Source organism: Eupeodes corollae, chromosome 1, assembly GCF_945859685.1.
Source record: "Eupeodes corollae chromosome 1, idEupCoro1.1, whole genome shotgun sequence".
In the NCBI taxonomy this organism is placed as follows: Eukaryota; Metazoa; Arthropoda; class Insecta; order Diptera; family Syrphidae; genus Eupeodes; species Eupeodes corollae.
The window spans coordinates 161,789,026-161,804,359 of record NC_079147.1 but is presented as its reverse complement, the minus strand read 5'-3'; positions in this window follow the sequence as shown (position 1 = coordinate 161,804,359).

The following is a 15,334-nucleotide window of genomic DNA, read 5'->3' as shown; positions in this document are numbered from 1 at the left end:
TAACAGTAAGTGTTGCACAGGCGCCATCTGACATTTTCAAAGGAAAGTTTGATATTTTTAACCATAACCTTCCACAGAACATGTTTCATTTAAGTGCGATTTGTGTTCTTTTCAGGTACTTGAAAAATGCATATCGGGCAAAAATGGAATTAACTCGTGAACATTTTCGTGCGATTATTTCTCATAACTTTCGAAGTGGATTATCAAGACAAGAGTGCAGCGATGAACTTGATTCTTTCTACAACAAGCTGGTATAACGAATTCAATCATGGTCGGTGTTGGCTCCAGGATGAATTCCGTGAAGGGCATCCAAAATCGGTTGTTGTGCCACAAAATATCGATGCTGTGCATGAACTGATAAAGCAAGATCGACATGTTACATATCGTGAGATAGAGTCATCTTTGGGCTTTAGTATGACTAGGTTAGGTTAGGTTTTTTAAGATGGAAACGGACACACTTAGGCCAGTTTAATGGCCCATTGTGATACCAGATGAATCTTGAGGCTTCCTCCTAAGCTCAATGGAACCAGCTTGACTATCTTACGAAACGTGAGAGGCTGATTATACCGATATGATTAAGATCGTTTAGATCGTTAAGGAAGAATTCTCCTAGGTAATTCTTGCGTTTTCGAGCCAGAGCAGGACATGTGCAGAGAAGATGAAGAACCGTTTCTTCCTCGTCCATACAACTTCTGCAAAAGTCATTTGAGAATACGTCTAGTCTCCTATTAGACAGTGTCCAGTTATGACAGCTATAATCGAGCTTATATGCGATCTGCATTAAGGATGGACTGTCTACGACTTTTGTAGAGGGTGGAGTCGCGATTGGAGAATGCATAGGTGCATCGTCACCCTCTGTAAGGAGAGAAGACGACGTCCCAGGCCGCTAGTTCACCTTCGGTAGTTTTTGGAGACCCGCTTTCTGCGTTAAACTCATTGAATATATTCGAATTTTAATGGATTCCAAGGCATAGTTTATGGAGCCCTCGTTTAGGGCTAGAGGAGCCAAGGATTCTTTATTGAGTACCATACAATGGCGCTCCTATAAAGACCCTTCACTTCCTCTAGCTTGACTATTTTCCAGTTATGCGTCGGAAGGGACGGGTTACAAACTCTGATCATCTCGAGAATGTCCTCGATACCAGCAGGTTCGATTGGTACCCAAATGTGGGCTCTAGGTCTGCTAGGTATTTCTTCCATAGCGGCAACCTCGAGCTTCGCACCTGGCCAAACTTCACCTAACCGGCTGACAGCGAGCTTGTATGGGTCACAAGACCTCTGGTCCCCACAAACCGTGAGTTTGACATGGCCTTGATGCCAACCCCCAACGCTTATGCTCAAAAAGGCACCCGAGGGCTTAACCTTGACCAACTGCCGATATTGTGCCATCATCATCGCTCCTGTTAATGACCGCAACCACGACTTTGACCTTCGCGACGTTCTTGATACTGTATTGTTTCTTGATGGGATTGAGGGGAGTGCTGGTGTTGTTCACCCGAGGCCGTTTTGGTGTCGGTACGGCCCCTCAAGAGACCTTTCTCTTTTAGACGGAGAGTCTTTACTGGTCCTTGTTGTAGCAAGTATGCTTTTAGCCCATTCGGCGCGGTTTGCTACGGTGTCCTTTCAGCACCCGATGATGCACCAGAGGCCTTTAAGATTTTCACCGCTTGCCACCTTTGTTTATAAAGGCTTTTTGAGAGTTTTTCATTTCTGGATGTACTCTCATTAGTAGTGGTAGGGCCATTTTTCACAACCCTGCCACTACTGAAATTAGGTATGGCTACCTTCATATTCTCGTTGCTACCAACAGCAGAGGAAGATCCATGGTTAGTGACTACTTCCTTCTCTGTGTTGGCCGCAGGAGATACGGCAGCAGGCTTTGACGCCAAGCTGCCGCCCGGTCCTGAAGAGATACTGGTCTCATTGTTTTTTTCATTTTTGTTTTCAGTTTTGTTTTTGTTCATCTTGGTCCCACGAGATGCGAAGAAAAGAGCTCCATCTGCACAGAGATTTGCATGTACAGATAAGGCTAGTTAATCCATAAAGATGAGAGGTGGATGGGGAGGAAGAGAAACGGTGAGGAGTCAGTTGATGTTAAATCATCATTCTGATATGTAAGGAAAAGATTGGGATTCGGTAACAGCAATTCAGCTAGGTTACCTAGAGTGAGAAGGAGCATTGGAGATAGGAGCGCTGCTAGCTTTTTCGCCATTACAAAGTGGGAGGTGGGATGGGAGTTGGTGACATAAACGTAGGCTGGTATGCCTTGTTTATGTGGCAATGGATGATGATTCTGGGAAGGTAGAGGGATAAGAACGTCCTTTAGTTTCAGGACTCATCTGGAGAAAATTCTCGAGAATTATTGATCTTACTCAGCTTCTACAACTCGACAAGTTCGACGTTCAGAGTAGAAGAGTGTTAGTATGACTAGCGTCCAAAGAACCCTACCAATAATCAAATTTAGAGTGGACTCTAAAAGTCGAGACCTACCTACTTAAATATTTAGGGCATAGTGTCAAATTTTGAGCTCAACATTATATTTGATTATTAGTAAATATTAGAAAAGCCCTATATGCCACAAGTAAAAATAGTGATATTAACTTCGGTCAGTGTCATTTTATTTTAGATAGAAGATAGATACAATTTTATTAAATTACTAATTACATTTTCTTACAATAAATGTTTTTATGCAAAATTTTTATGAAATGGCATTTTCCGTCTGACAGATTGACAAATCTTGGTTTATCAATCTAGGTTATTACAATTTGATTTAATTAAAAAGAAATATGTATATGTACATTAATTAGCTGTTTTTAAATATTCAGAAATCTTTATTAATTATTTTCACTGTAACTTTACGCAATTCTGCAATATTTATACAATTTGGCTACGTTTATCTTATTTAATTCGGTAAGAGCTTTATCTTCTGACAAAAAATCACTCCCAACGATGCTTTTTCTGGATTCTCTTAGAGTTGGACACTTCGCTACGAAATGAAAAATGTCTTCCCTGTCCCTTAAGTTGCAGATACTGCACTCCAACGATAAGTTTGGTCTGGGTGCTATGAAGTTTAGGGTGAGTAATTCGCTGTGAAGTCTGACCATTGTCGTGATAACGTTTATATTGTTCTCATCAAGGAAATAGTTTCTATCCTCCAGATTATGGTTAAGCATGCTGTGTACCTATACATGTTTTGTTTTATAGAAACTTGCATCATATAAATACATGTTACCCAATTTGCAAATCAGGTGTCAATACAGGGTGCTTTCATAAATGCATGGTTGCTTTGTTTACATGCGATCAATTGCCAATCAGACTAACGTCACACAAAATACTTGCGCATGTGTTTTAAGCTGCATTTATGAACAATTTCTTATGATTTGCGTCATATGTCAAAAGACTGTCAGAATTTGAAGTTTTACTTACTTCAAGTTTTGAAATTTGATAAATAATGGACAACAAAAAGTTGTTGTGGCCACCGATAGGGCAAAGTTGTCCTAGGTTAGTCACTATTCCTGCAAGAAAAATTCAAAAATATTAGGAAAAATAATAGAGAATACCTACAATGCTGACCAGGGACATAGACTGGGTAAGACCCAGATCGATAGTTCTGGTCAGAATAGGCAGGAGAAATTACTTACCTAGTGACTCTGGTTTGCATCCATTCCATTTAGTTATTTTATTTTTCCTAGGACTTGTTTTTTCTTTTATGTTTATTTATTTACCGGCGCAGTGCGCACGCAACTTCTATTTCGTAATTCGAATCACTGACAATCTGACATGACAATTAGGGACGAAATAGACATATGTCATGAAAAAGAGACAGAAGTAAAGAATAGGGATTAAGAAGATGGTATTAAAGGAGGACGAAGAAATTGCAGAAGCGACGGATATATGTTTATAGGTATGAAACGAACAACAATACCCACAATATTAAATATTTAATGAAAAGTTTATGCGAATTGGGATTAAGAAGATGGTATAAAAGGAGGACGAAGAAATTGCAGAAGCGACGGATATATGTTTATAGGTATGAAAGGAACAACAATACCCTTAATATTAAATATTTAATGAAAAGTTTATGCGAATTGGGAAAGGTGGGGAAAATAAGAAAGGATTAGATAGGAGTGAAATTAAGCTTTAAAGCAAGGGTCCAGACGATGCTGAAAGAGTAGTTTTGTGAACATTGCGGGAAATAATAATCTATGCGGTAATTGAAGATCGTAACCGCTAAAGGAACTTGACTAGAAGTCATTTGTAGTTCAGAGTGGGTGACGAAAGCATCTATGTATTTAAGTTTAAAAGTGGCATAAAACAAAAGAAGTGAAAAAAAACGTAAGAAAAAAAAGGAAATAGGTTCGTTGTCCGTCTAACGCGTTAAGAATTTAAATTAAATTTATCTTTCTTAAAGGTTTTTTTGTATAAGTTTTTTGTAACGACTAATATATGTTCAGTGAAGAAAGAAAGCAGATAAATCCATAAAGAGAACAAAAAATTTAAAATAATAGCTGAGGGTAAGTGATACTTCTATATTATAATAGGAACAAATAAAAAAATCATAAATACGTATTGTAGTGAGATTGAGTTTTGGCGGCCGGCGCGGTGGTTGGCGTCGGAGTGACAGACGGTCCTAGAGCAAGAAAATTTCATTCCCAAGGTGATGTGGAGGTTGTGCTGAACATAAGATTGATCCGTCGATAGACCCGGATCACCAAGTAACTTTACTAGCCAAAACCAATCTCACCCTATATTTATATAAGTGTTTATTACATATACATATATATATATATATCTCTTTGTGCATCCTCGTTAATATTTACGCCAATCCGGCGGGATAGGAGAAAAGGATTCGGTTCCTGGCGAATCGATTCTAGGATTTACTTATATATATATATAGATATATACGTATACCTAGCTGTCCAACAAATAACAAAGGAAAAATTAGTAACGTGACATTGAAACAACAAATATTCAAATTTTTAACGACTTGATTTTGTAACTCCTTGTATCGGTATATGTGTCTAGAGTGCGTCGTTATTTTTTGTTAGTGTCGAGTAAGCATTACGGGTAAAGTTCGTCGGGGCGGCGTAGGTTCCCCATACCCCTCCCTGTCAAAGTAGAGGCAACATTTTGCATCCCTTTAGCTACCTATAGAGAGCTCTTGGTAGGTAGGATAAAAGAGGAATTGGTACAGCCGCTTCAATAAAGGAAGACGGCGTAGATTTCCGGGGAGAACAAGGGAACTTAAGTCTCCTCCATACGGAGAAAGTCCCTGTTTTTTTTTTTGTTTGTTTTTGGATTAGGTACACTAGGTACATATATACTTCTGAGGAGAAATTTTGTGTTTTCCTTTGATTTTTTTTATTTAAGTTATTTCAAATTTTCAATTTTTTAAAAATTTACAAATTTTCTAATTTTCAAATTTCGAAATTATTCTTTATATTTTTTTGTATATATTCCATTTTTGTTAGTTACGAGTCTATTTAAATAAAATGTAAGTCACGTTACAGTGTAGTCGATTTGTCGTGTTATTTTTTTGATTTTATCAACTTTTGGTGTTCAGTACTTAAATATTATGGAGTGCTGATTACAATTTTCAGAGGAGGTGTGGTAGGGCTGGATAATGCTCTTCAGTGAACCGGGTTCTACAACGTAAACTTCAGCTTCAAAGACTAGTAAGGGGAGTTCGAAAGTAAAGGCCAGTCGAACTCCAGGTTGGGTGGGTACGGCCATGCTGCAACAACAGCCGCAGCGTTCCCGAGGTGTGTCAGGTCCGGCGTGAATGTCGTGTTATCCGGTGATAGTGTGTCAGATCGAGCGTGAATGTAGTGTAGTTTGGTGATGGTGTGTCTGGTGATGGTGTGTCGGTCGTAGTGTGTCGATAGTTCTGTGTCTGGTGGCGGTGTGTAGGTTGTCCTGTGTTTGGTGTTCTTTACTTGTAGTGCTAGTTTGGAAGTCATGTTTTGGTTGTAGTGTGCAAGTCTGTACAAATTTGTTTGTTCTTTAGAGTTATGTGGTATTGTAATCTTCTTGTTTTGGGATCGTTTAAGTTTTTGTGTAATGGCATGAAATTTTAGTTTTGGAAAGAGGTGAGGTCCATCTACGAGGGTAAGATCCCCCCCTCATCCGGCGAGCTTAGCCGAGCATCGCGAGCATGCCATCGCCTTCGTAGTGGACATTCTATCCCAACTCCCGTACCCCTTATCCCATCCTAGTTCTGGCCTACCCTTATGGGCTGGTCATTGAATCCTCCGCGCTCCTATCCTATCCTAAATCCCTTCCTTATCAAACCTACCTATTACCATCTCATTTCAAATGGCGCCCAACGTATTTGCAACGTTTGTAACGTGTTTCCAACGTTGTGTTTGTGTGTATGAATTTGATAGTATGTTTTTTTTTAATCTTTTCAGTGGTTTTGGGGCCCAGATCTTGGTCGGAGCATAAGACATAAACGAGATAGCTCGTAAGAAAACTCGCTTATTTGCGATGCAAAGACTAAGAGATGTGAACGGAAACCATAAATAAAGATCATGCAAAATTCTGTGAACCGTATTCACCTGTTTTCGAAGCCGTTTTCAATTGCAGCGTATGTCGTATGCAAGATAGCTTTAAGAATGCTTGCATACTTGCGACGAAGCGTTGAAGATCGGTTCGAGAGGACAGTCGGAACGAGTAAGGAATAAATATTTTTGCTAAACGGTTAAGGGAGTCCAGTATGTCTTCTTTCGGAAGGTTTTTACGTACCGAATGAATCGCGACTGGAGTTCCAGAATCAATTTGAAGACGGTGATTTTGGTAAGGTTCTAGTCGAATCGTAAGTCTTGGATGGGATAGCTTTATAGAATGCCCACCCAATTGCGACGAGGAGGTAAGAACCCCAAAAAGCAAAAATAAAAACAGGCTTTTTATAATTAAAGAATGTTGTGTGTGTTCATGGTAGTGATTGAGCGGTGTGAGTGAGTGTAAGTTGTATGTTGGACATATCTCGGGAACATAAAGTGAGATTAGGAAGTGAAGCGAAGTTCGTTAGTGTCCCATGTACGAAGAAAAAGAGAAGTAACTGAAGAATCCGCCTGAAACACCTCCGAAGTGTTTTATGAATAATTTTTTTGAAAAATTTTGGTATTATCAATTTGTCGAAGTCTTTCGTTCAGTCTTAATAGTGTTTAACGTTCGCGGTGTCAGATAGTGATAAATGTTTTTTTTTAGCTTTGCTATTACAAGTGGTTTAAGTATTGATGTTTTACAAATTTTCCTTCAGTTTATAATCGATACATACATACATACATATATTTTTTTTTATTTCAATTTTATTTACGTTTTTAACATTAAGTTTTTTTTTCTTTTATCAGTTTAGGTGTATAGTAATAGTAATATAGTAATTACGATAGGTTTAAGTTATTAATGTTTACAAATTTTTCTATCAGTTTAAAATCTGTATCGGCATAAACTTATATCTTTTTTGTTTTTTTTTTTCGTTTTTTTTTAATTTCAATTTTTATTTCGGTTTTTAGAAATTAAGTTTTTTTAAATTAATCAGTTTCGTTTTAACTAGCAATTAAGGATTTGGTTTAGGTAGAATAGTTAAATACATACAAAAAAAATAAAATACAGTCAAAAAAAATATAGAAAACAAATTAAAAGAAAAATCCAAAACAAAAAAAAAAGACATAGGTATAGTTTTTTTTTCTTAGATATAGGTATCGGTAGTTTAAAAAGATAAATATAAATAATAGTAAGTTAAGTACCACATTTAGTTGATAGATATTTGTAGTGTTACTTAGATTAGTTAGGCTTAGTGTATTAGAATAAGGTTGTAGATTTTATAGGATTTACATAAATATATTTTTTTTACATTTTTTTTGAATAATTTAGCTTAGAATTAGATTTTATAGAATAGTTATAGCAAATTCATTTTTTTTTTTTGTACACAATTATAGTTTTAGGTTTTATTTTTTTTTGTTTATAGATTATAGGAATAATTGTATCTTAGGTTAGGGTTTTGTTGTATAGCGTCTAGGGTATAGTTGTATAGTTTTTGTTTTTGTTGTGCGAGACCTATGAAAAGACAAGAGGAAGAAGAATTAGAAAGGAAAATAATCAAAGTACAAAACTTATTGCCAGATCAAAGACTTACCCGCTCCTTACGTGAAAAGATTTTACAAGTTCCGTCCGAGATGTCTCGAGTTCAGCACTCTCCGAAGGACAAGTCTGGTCCACGGATGGGAAACTCTCCGAATGAAGAAGTACCTTCAGCTAAACCTATTGGGGTAGGACCTATTGACAATATCGCTAGAAATAAAGACCATCATCCCCAGGAAATACAAGGTCGGTCAAAGGGTTTATTACTAACCGAAGGAGCAAACCCAATTGAGGGAGGTTTAGTAGGTTTAGATTCGGGGGATGGGAGAAGTGTGATCGATACATTATCGGCACCTTCGTATAGTAATTTGACTCCACCTGGAGGATTATCACCGGAGCCGTCAAATTGGGTCAACGGTATGGCAAGGTCATCCGATAGCGGGGGTCAATCGAACAATCATGCCGCGGGGGCTCAAGTAGCCATTAACTCTGGAATCACTGAAGAAGTTAGGTCGGCGATTAATCAGGCCGTAGGTGACGCGTGTGCGTCTTACAACAATACGCTTAGTAGGCAACTAACCGAATCGCTAAGAAATGAAATAAGAAAACAGTTTTTAGATCTTTTGAAAGAAACAAACCCAACTCAACCTGGTCCACCAACTGGGGGGGGAAGAGTTCAGAATTTGATAGGGGATTCTGGTGGGCAAACGCGTCAGTCGAACGATCAGCTTAATAATTTCAGTGCCGATCAGTATCCGAGGCCGTCGTATACTACAAGGGATCGGAGTGTGAACCAAGGTGCTGTTAGTGCGTCTGAGGCAAACGGCATGTCCCATCCAAACCCATACCAGGAACCAAATGGGTTCACTCCGAGATACCCTCAGCCTCTCTACTTCAACCCTCCTCCGGTATATCCACCACCGGTGATGAAAACGCCCATCCGGTTGGACAAGTGGAAGCTACAGTTTGACGGGAAGTCTGCTGACCCTAGAGTAGAAGAGTTTGTATTGAGAGTCGAGATGCTACAAGATAAGTATAGGTGTGCATGGGCTGAGATTCTAAGAGACTTTCATCTCTTACTCTCGGGGGCTGCGAGTGAATGGTACTGGTGGTATCTTCGCTCAAATGGACAGCCAGATTGGCCGATGCTACGTGATGCCTTAATACGTCAGTTCGAGAGTTCCAAATCGGATATCGAGATAACTGGTGAAATAAGGGATCGTAAGCAAGGCAACTGGGAGTCAAGCGACGACTATTTTGCGGCGATAACTCGTTTACGGTCTCAATTAAAAGTCCAGATCCCCGAGAATCAGCTGGTAAGAATGATTAAGAGAAACCTGAACGAACGATTGGAACCGTTAGTATATCCTCAAACCATTTTCTCAATGGACCAACTGAGGATGGCTTGTAAGGAGGCGGAGTACGCTTTTCCGAAAAAGGACCGAGAAGGTCAAAAACCGAATAGAGCTCCACATCGGTTCGTAGCAAATGAGTTAGATGTTGTTGCGGATCCAGAAGTGGTTTCATCAGTAGGTGAGCACGTAGATGCTTTTCAGCGTTCGGGAGCTCGACCGAAAACTTCAGTAGGCCAAGGTGAAGGCAGGGCCGGAGAGTGTTGGAACTGTCGGATCCAAGGTCACTCTTTCGTGGACTGTCCTTCCAACAAAAGAAACATATTTTGTTACAGGTGTGGGCTTGATGGTGTCATCACTCCCAAATGTCCTCGGTGTAATCCGGAAAACCGCCATCGGAACGCGACAACTCCGGGGGAGTCGCGTTCGACTCAGACACCCCAGACAAACCTTTAGAGAATGACTATTCAAAATCCAATATTGATGAGACAAGAATTACAATTTTAGCTAGAGAAAAAAAGAAAGATGTTGAATTAGAGAAGAAACCAGGAAACGAAAGAGAAATAAAACCATTACACGTTAGGTTAAAAGAATATTATGAGGCGAGAGATAAAATTTTTCAAGGAAGAGTTAGCGAAATATCCAGCAGAATTAAGAAAGCGAGATCGAGATATGAATTAAGAAAAAAAACTCGGCATAAAATCGCGTCAACTGTCATTGATACCCAAACTGACCCTAGGCCTTACGCGAAGGTAAAAATATGTGACCGAGAGATAACCGGACTCTTGGACAGCGGGGCCAGTATAAGTATCTTAGGAAAAAATTGTCTTAAGTTTATAGAAGATTTAAAAATACGACAACAACCGTACAGTTCGGGCGTTAAAACAGCTGACGGTCAAAGTCAGAAAATAATAGGGAAAATAAATGTGTTAATCCAGTATAGGAATGTAGAACATAATGTCACCTTATACCTAGTTCCCAATCTAGACCAAGAATTGTATTTAGGAGTGGACTTTTGGAAGGCGTTCCAGATCGCTCCGAACATTTTAAGTTCTGTTTCGGTTCTAGAATAGGAAGCTGATTTGATGAATGCTCATGAACTTTCATTGGAACAGCGATCGGTATTGGAAACGGTAAAGCAAAAATTTTTAGATTACGATCGGCACGGTCTCGGGAAGACGACGCTCATGGAGCACGTTATTGATACCGGGGATGCGGTACCGATTAAGCAGAGGCACTATCCTGTTTCTCCAGTGGTCCAAGCCGTGTTGTACCAGGAGATCGATAGGATGCTTAAGATTGGAGTTATTGAGGAGAGTGAGAGTCCATGGTGTTCACCAGTTGTTCTTATAAAGAAACCAGGTCCAAATGGTACCGTAAAATACCGTTTTTGCCTGGATTCCCGTAAGGTCAACTCGGTGAGCAAAAAGGACGCCAATCCTCTTCCCAGTATCGAAGGTCTGATCAGTCGTCTTCCAGATACTTACTACATCAGTAGTGTAGATCTGAAAGAAGCATTCTGGCAGATACCACTGGAGAAAGATAGCAGAGAGAAAACAGCGTTTGCGGTACCGGGGAGACCCCTGTACCAGTTTACGGTGATGCCTTTCGGGTTGTGTAATGCTGCCCAAAGGTTGTGCAGACTAATGGATAAAGTCATCCCGAGCCGACTTAGAGATCGCGTATTTGTTTACTTAGATGATCTGTTAATTATCGCGCCAGACTTTGAAACACATGTTGCACTGTTAGGAGAAGTAGCCGATTGTCTCAGAAAGGCTAATCTCACTATCAATGTCAAGAAGTCCAAGTTTTGTTTTAAAGAACTGAAGTACTTGGGTTTCATTGTTGGTGGTGGAAAATTAAAAACAGATCCGGCAAAAATAGAGGCTGTAGTTGACTTTCCTATACCGAAAAATGCTAGGCAGGTGAGAAGGTTACTTGGGTTGGCCGGATGGTATAGGCGTTTTATAAGAGACTTTTCAAACTTAACAGCTCCCTTGACGGATACTCTCAAGAAAAAGAACGCGAAGTTTGTCATGACAGATGAAGCTAAAGTCGCGTTCGAGAATTTGAAAAGAGCTCTTACGACAGCTCCGGTGCTGACACACCCAGATTTCTCGAAACGATTTTATGTTCAATGTGATGCTTCCGATTCCGGAATCGGGGCCGTTCTTTTTCAGAAGGGAGAGGCTGATGAAGAAAGTCCTATTTCTTATTTTTCCCAAAAACTTAACTCATGCCAGCGAAACTATAGTGTGACCGAGAAGGAATGTATGGCCGCGGTGATGGCAGTGAAAAAGTTCAGACCTTATGTTGAAGGTATAGATTTCACCATCATAACTGATCACTCTAGCTTAAAATGGTTAATGACCATGAAAGATCTCAGTGGTAGATTGGCTAGATGGTCTCTTGAGTTGCAATCATATACCTTCGACATAGAGCACCGAAAAGGATCGCTGAATGTCGTGCCAGACACTCTTTCTCGAGCACACTTGGATAGCTTGGACATGGGCGAAATAATTCCCTGGATAGATTTAGAATCCGACGAATTTAAATCAGAGGAGTACAAAAATCTCATAGATACCGTACGAGAGCATGAAAAAGAATTACCCGACGTTAAGATAGTAGATTCATTTGTATACAAACGAACCTTCCCTATGAATAGCGAAAATCTATTAGTAGAGAACTCTTGGCGGTTATGGGTACCGTCAACCTTAACCGAAAATTTGATTGCTAATGCCCATGGTGGAATGGCGAAAACATTGTACCGTGTACGACAGTATTTTTACTGGCCTAACATGACAGTACAAATTCGACAGTTTGTAAGTAATTGTGAAACGTGTAAAAAGTCTAAGTCTTCAAGTCAAGTCCAACGTCCACCTATTGAGAATGGTTATGTCACCGACCGTCCGTTTCAGAAGTTATATGTTGATTTTATTGGTCCATACCCTAGGTCAAAAGCAGGAAATGTGTATGTTTTTGTTGTACTAGATCATATGTCTAAATTTGTATTCCTAAAGCCGCTTCGTTCAGCAACGTCAAGTAACATAATAACTTACTTGCGAAACGACATATTTAATGCATATGGCGTTCCACAAATTTTACATTCCGATAATGGAAAACAGTTTGTGTCAAAGGAATTTCAAAGTTTTTTGGAAAAATATGGAATACGTCATTTCAAAACAGCAAACTACTCGCCACAATCTAACGCTTCCGAGAGAGTCAACCGTACGTTATTAGCCGCCATACGTTCCTATCTGAAAGAAGATCAGCGCGATTGGGATAGCCACTTGAGCGACATCGCATGTGCCTTAAGGAGTTCAGTGCATTCAGCCATCGGTGTCTCACCATACTTTGCTCTTTTTGGAACAAATATGATGACACACGCGAGCGGATATGCACTGGCACAAAAGTTAAACGTCCTTGAGGATGGCGAGTTGACGACCTTACCGCGGCAAGAGCGATTGCACTTAATACGTGCTAAGCTGAAAGAAAATATAACAATAGCTAACGAGAAGGGGAGGAAAACGTACAACACCAGGTCTCGAAATGTCCGATACTTGCCTGGTCAAGAGGTTTACAAACGAAACTTCATACTAAGTGACTCCTCAAAACTTTTATCGTCTAAACTTTGTCCTAAATATGTTAAATGTCGAATTGTCAAACAAGTAGGAAAAAGCATGTACGAGCTGGAGAACCTAGTTGGGAAAAAGATTGGAATCTTTCATGCGAAAGATCTCAAACAATAGATAACTGTTGAGTTTGTTTTTGCAGGACACATAAACATAGAATGTAAAAGGCAAATTATAGACAATTGAAACGAAACAATCAATTGAGTCTCATGACCAATATTTATAAAGCTGTGATATGATAGACGAAACGAACAACTGTGATATAGAGTAGTGGACAAGAAATGACAAACCATCTGTGATCGAAAGTAGGTACAAAGCATGAAAACTGAAAAAAAAAGATTGTATTTAATGCCGTCGTAGTTCGTTAAGCTCCTTAACAACCTGGACAAACATCTGTGATATTTTTCATTTCGAGTAAACGAAAACAAAAAAAACATCTCGACTGACTCAACAACTGTGATAACCTAGATATAAGTAATTCCAATCTGTGATATTTTAATTATAGCTTAAGTTAGTACATAAACAATTTAAGCAATAACCAAAATTAGCAATATTAACTTGTACAATCCAGAGATTGACGTAAGTCATTGGAATCTTTATTCTAGAATACGAATGTTGTTGAATTAGTAGGAAATACAACCAGGACATCGACAAGAAACAATCGCTTTAATGTGGACTAAATGACTACCTATAATAACACAGAAACTATATACATATGTATATACATTTTTTTTGAAATTGTGCCCAAGTAAATCTACTCTTACAATAAAACAACAACTGATTTTATAGATATTTTAGGATGTACATATTATACCTACTACTTCTTTTTAAAGAAATCAAACATCCCGTATCCGAATAGTAGGTAGATACACCAACAAAAAAAAAACTAACGAGTAAATTATAAATTCATGCATATATCAATAACAAAATGAAGATGGACTTACTCGGTACCAAGAATTTTGACTTATGTTTGAATCTTTTCTAAAATTTAGTTGTAGCCTTGTTTTGCCCGGCTGAATGGTCGAGGGTTCTTCCCCACCTGATACCAGCTTGAAAGAATCATATTTCTTCCGCCCGGCTTAAACAGTGTGGGTTCTTCCCCACTTAAAACCAACAAGGAGGAAATGCATTTGCTCCACCCGGCTTAAGCAGAGTAGGCCCTTCACCACATGCAATGGCACTCGTATTAGAGATTGCCATAGGTCCTTCACAAATAAATCAATACGACCAGCCGTCGGCCTTCACCGTCATCCTTGTGAAAATATCGACACTTCTGATGCCGGAGTTTTGTTGTGGCCACCGATAGGGCAAAGTTGTCCTAGGTTAGTCACTATTCCTGCAAGAAAAATTCAAAAATATTAGGAAAAATAATAGAGAATACCTACAATGCTGACCAGGGACATAGACTGGGTAAGACCCAGATCGATAGTTCTGGTCAGAATAGGCAGGAGAAATTACTTACCTAGTGACTCTGGTTTGCATCCATTCCATTTAGTTATTTTATTTTTTTTGTTTTTCCTAGGACTTGTTTTTTCTTTTATGTTTATTTATTTACCGGCGCAGTGCGCACGCAACTTCTATTTCGTAATTCGAATCACTGACAATCTGACATGACAATTAGGGACGAAATAGACATATGTCATGAAAAAGAGACAGAAGTAAAGAATAGGGATTAAGAAGATGGTATTAAAGGAGGACGAAGAAATTGCAGAAGCGACGGATATATGTTTATAGGTATGAAAGGAACAACAATACCCTTAATATTAAATATTTAATGAAAAGTGTATGCGAATTGGGAAAGGTGGGGAAAATAAGAAAGGATTAGATAGGAGTGAAATTAAGCTTTAAAGCAAGGGTCCAGACGATGCTGAAAGAGTAGTTTTGTGAACATTGCGGGAAATAATAATCTATGCGGTAATTGAAGATCGTAACCGCTAAAGGAACTTGACTAGAAGTCATTTGTAGTTCAGAGTGGGTGACGAAAGCATCTATGTATTTAAATTTAAAAGTGGCATAAAACAAAAGAAGTGAAAAAAAACGTAAGAAAAAAAAGGAAATAGGTTCGTTGTCCGTCTAACGCGTTAAGAATTTAAATTAAATTTATCTTTCTTAAAGGTTTTTTTGTATAAGTTTTTTGTAACGACTAATATATGTTCAGTGAAGAAAGAAAGCAGATAAATCCATAAAGAGAACAAAAAATTTAAAATAATAGCTGAGGGTGAGTGATACTTCTATATTATAATAGGAACAAATAAAAAAATCATAAAT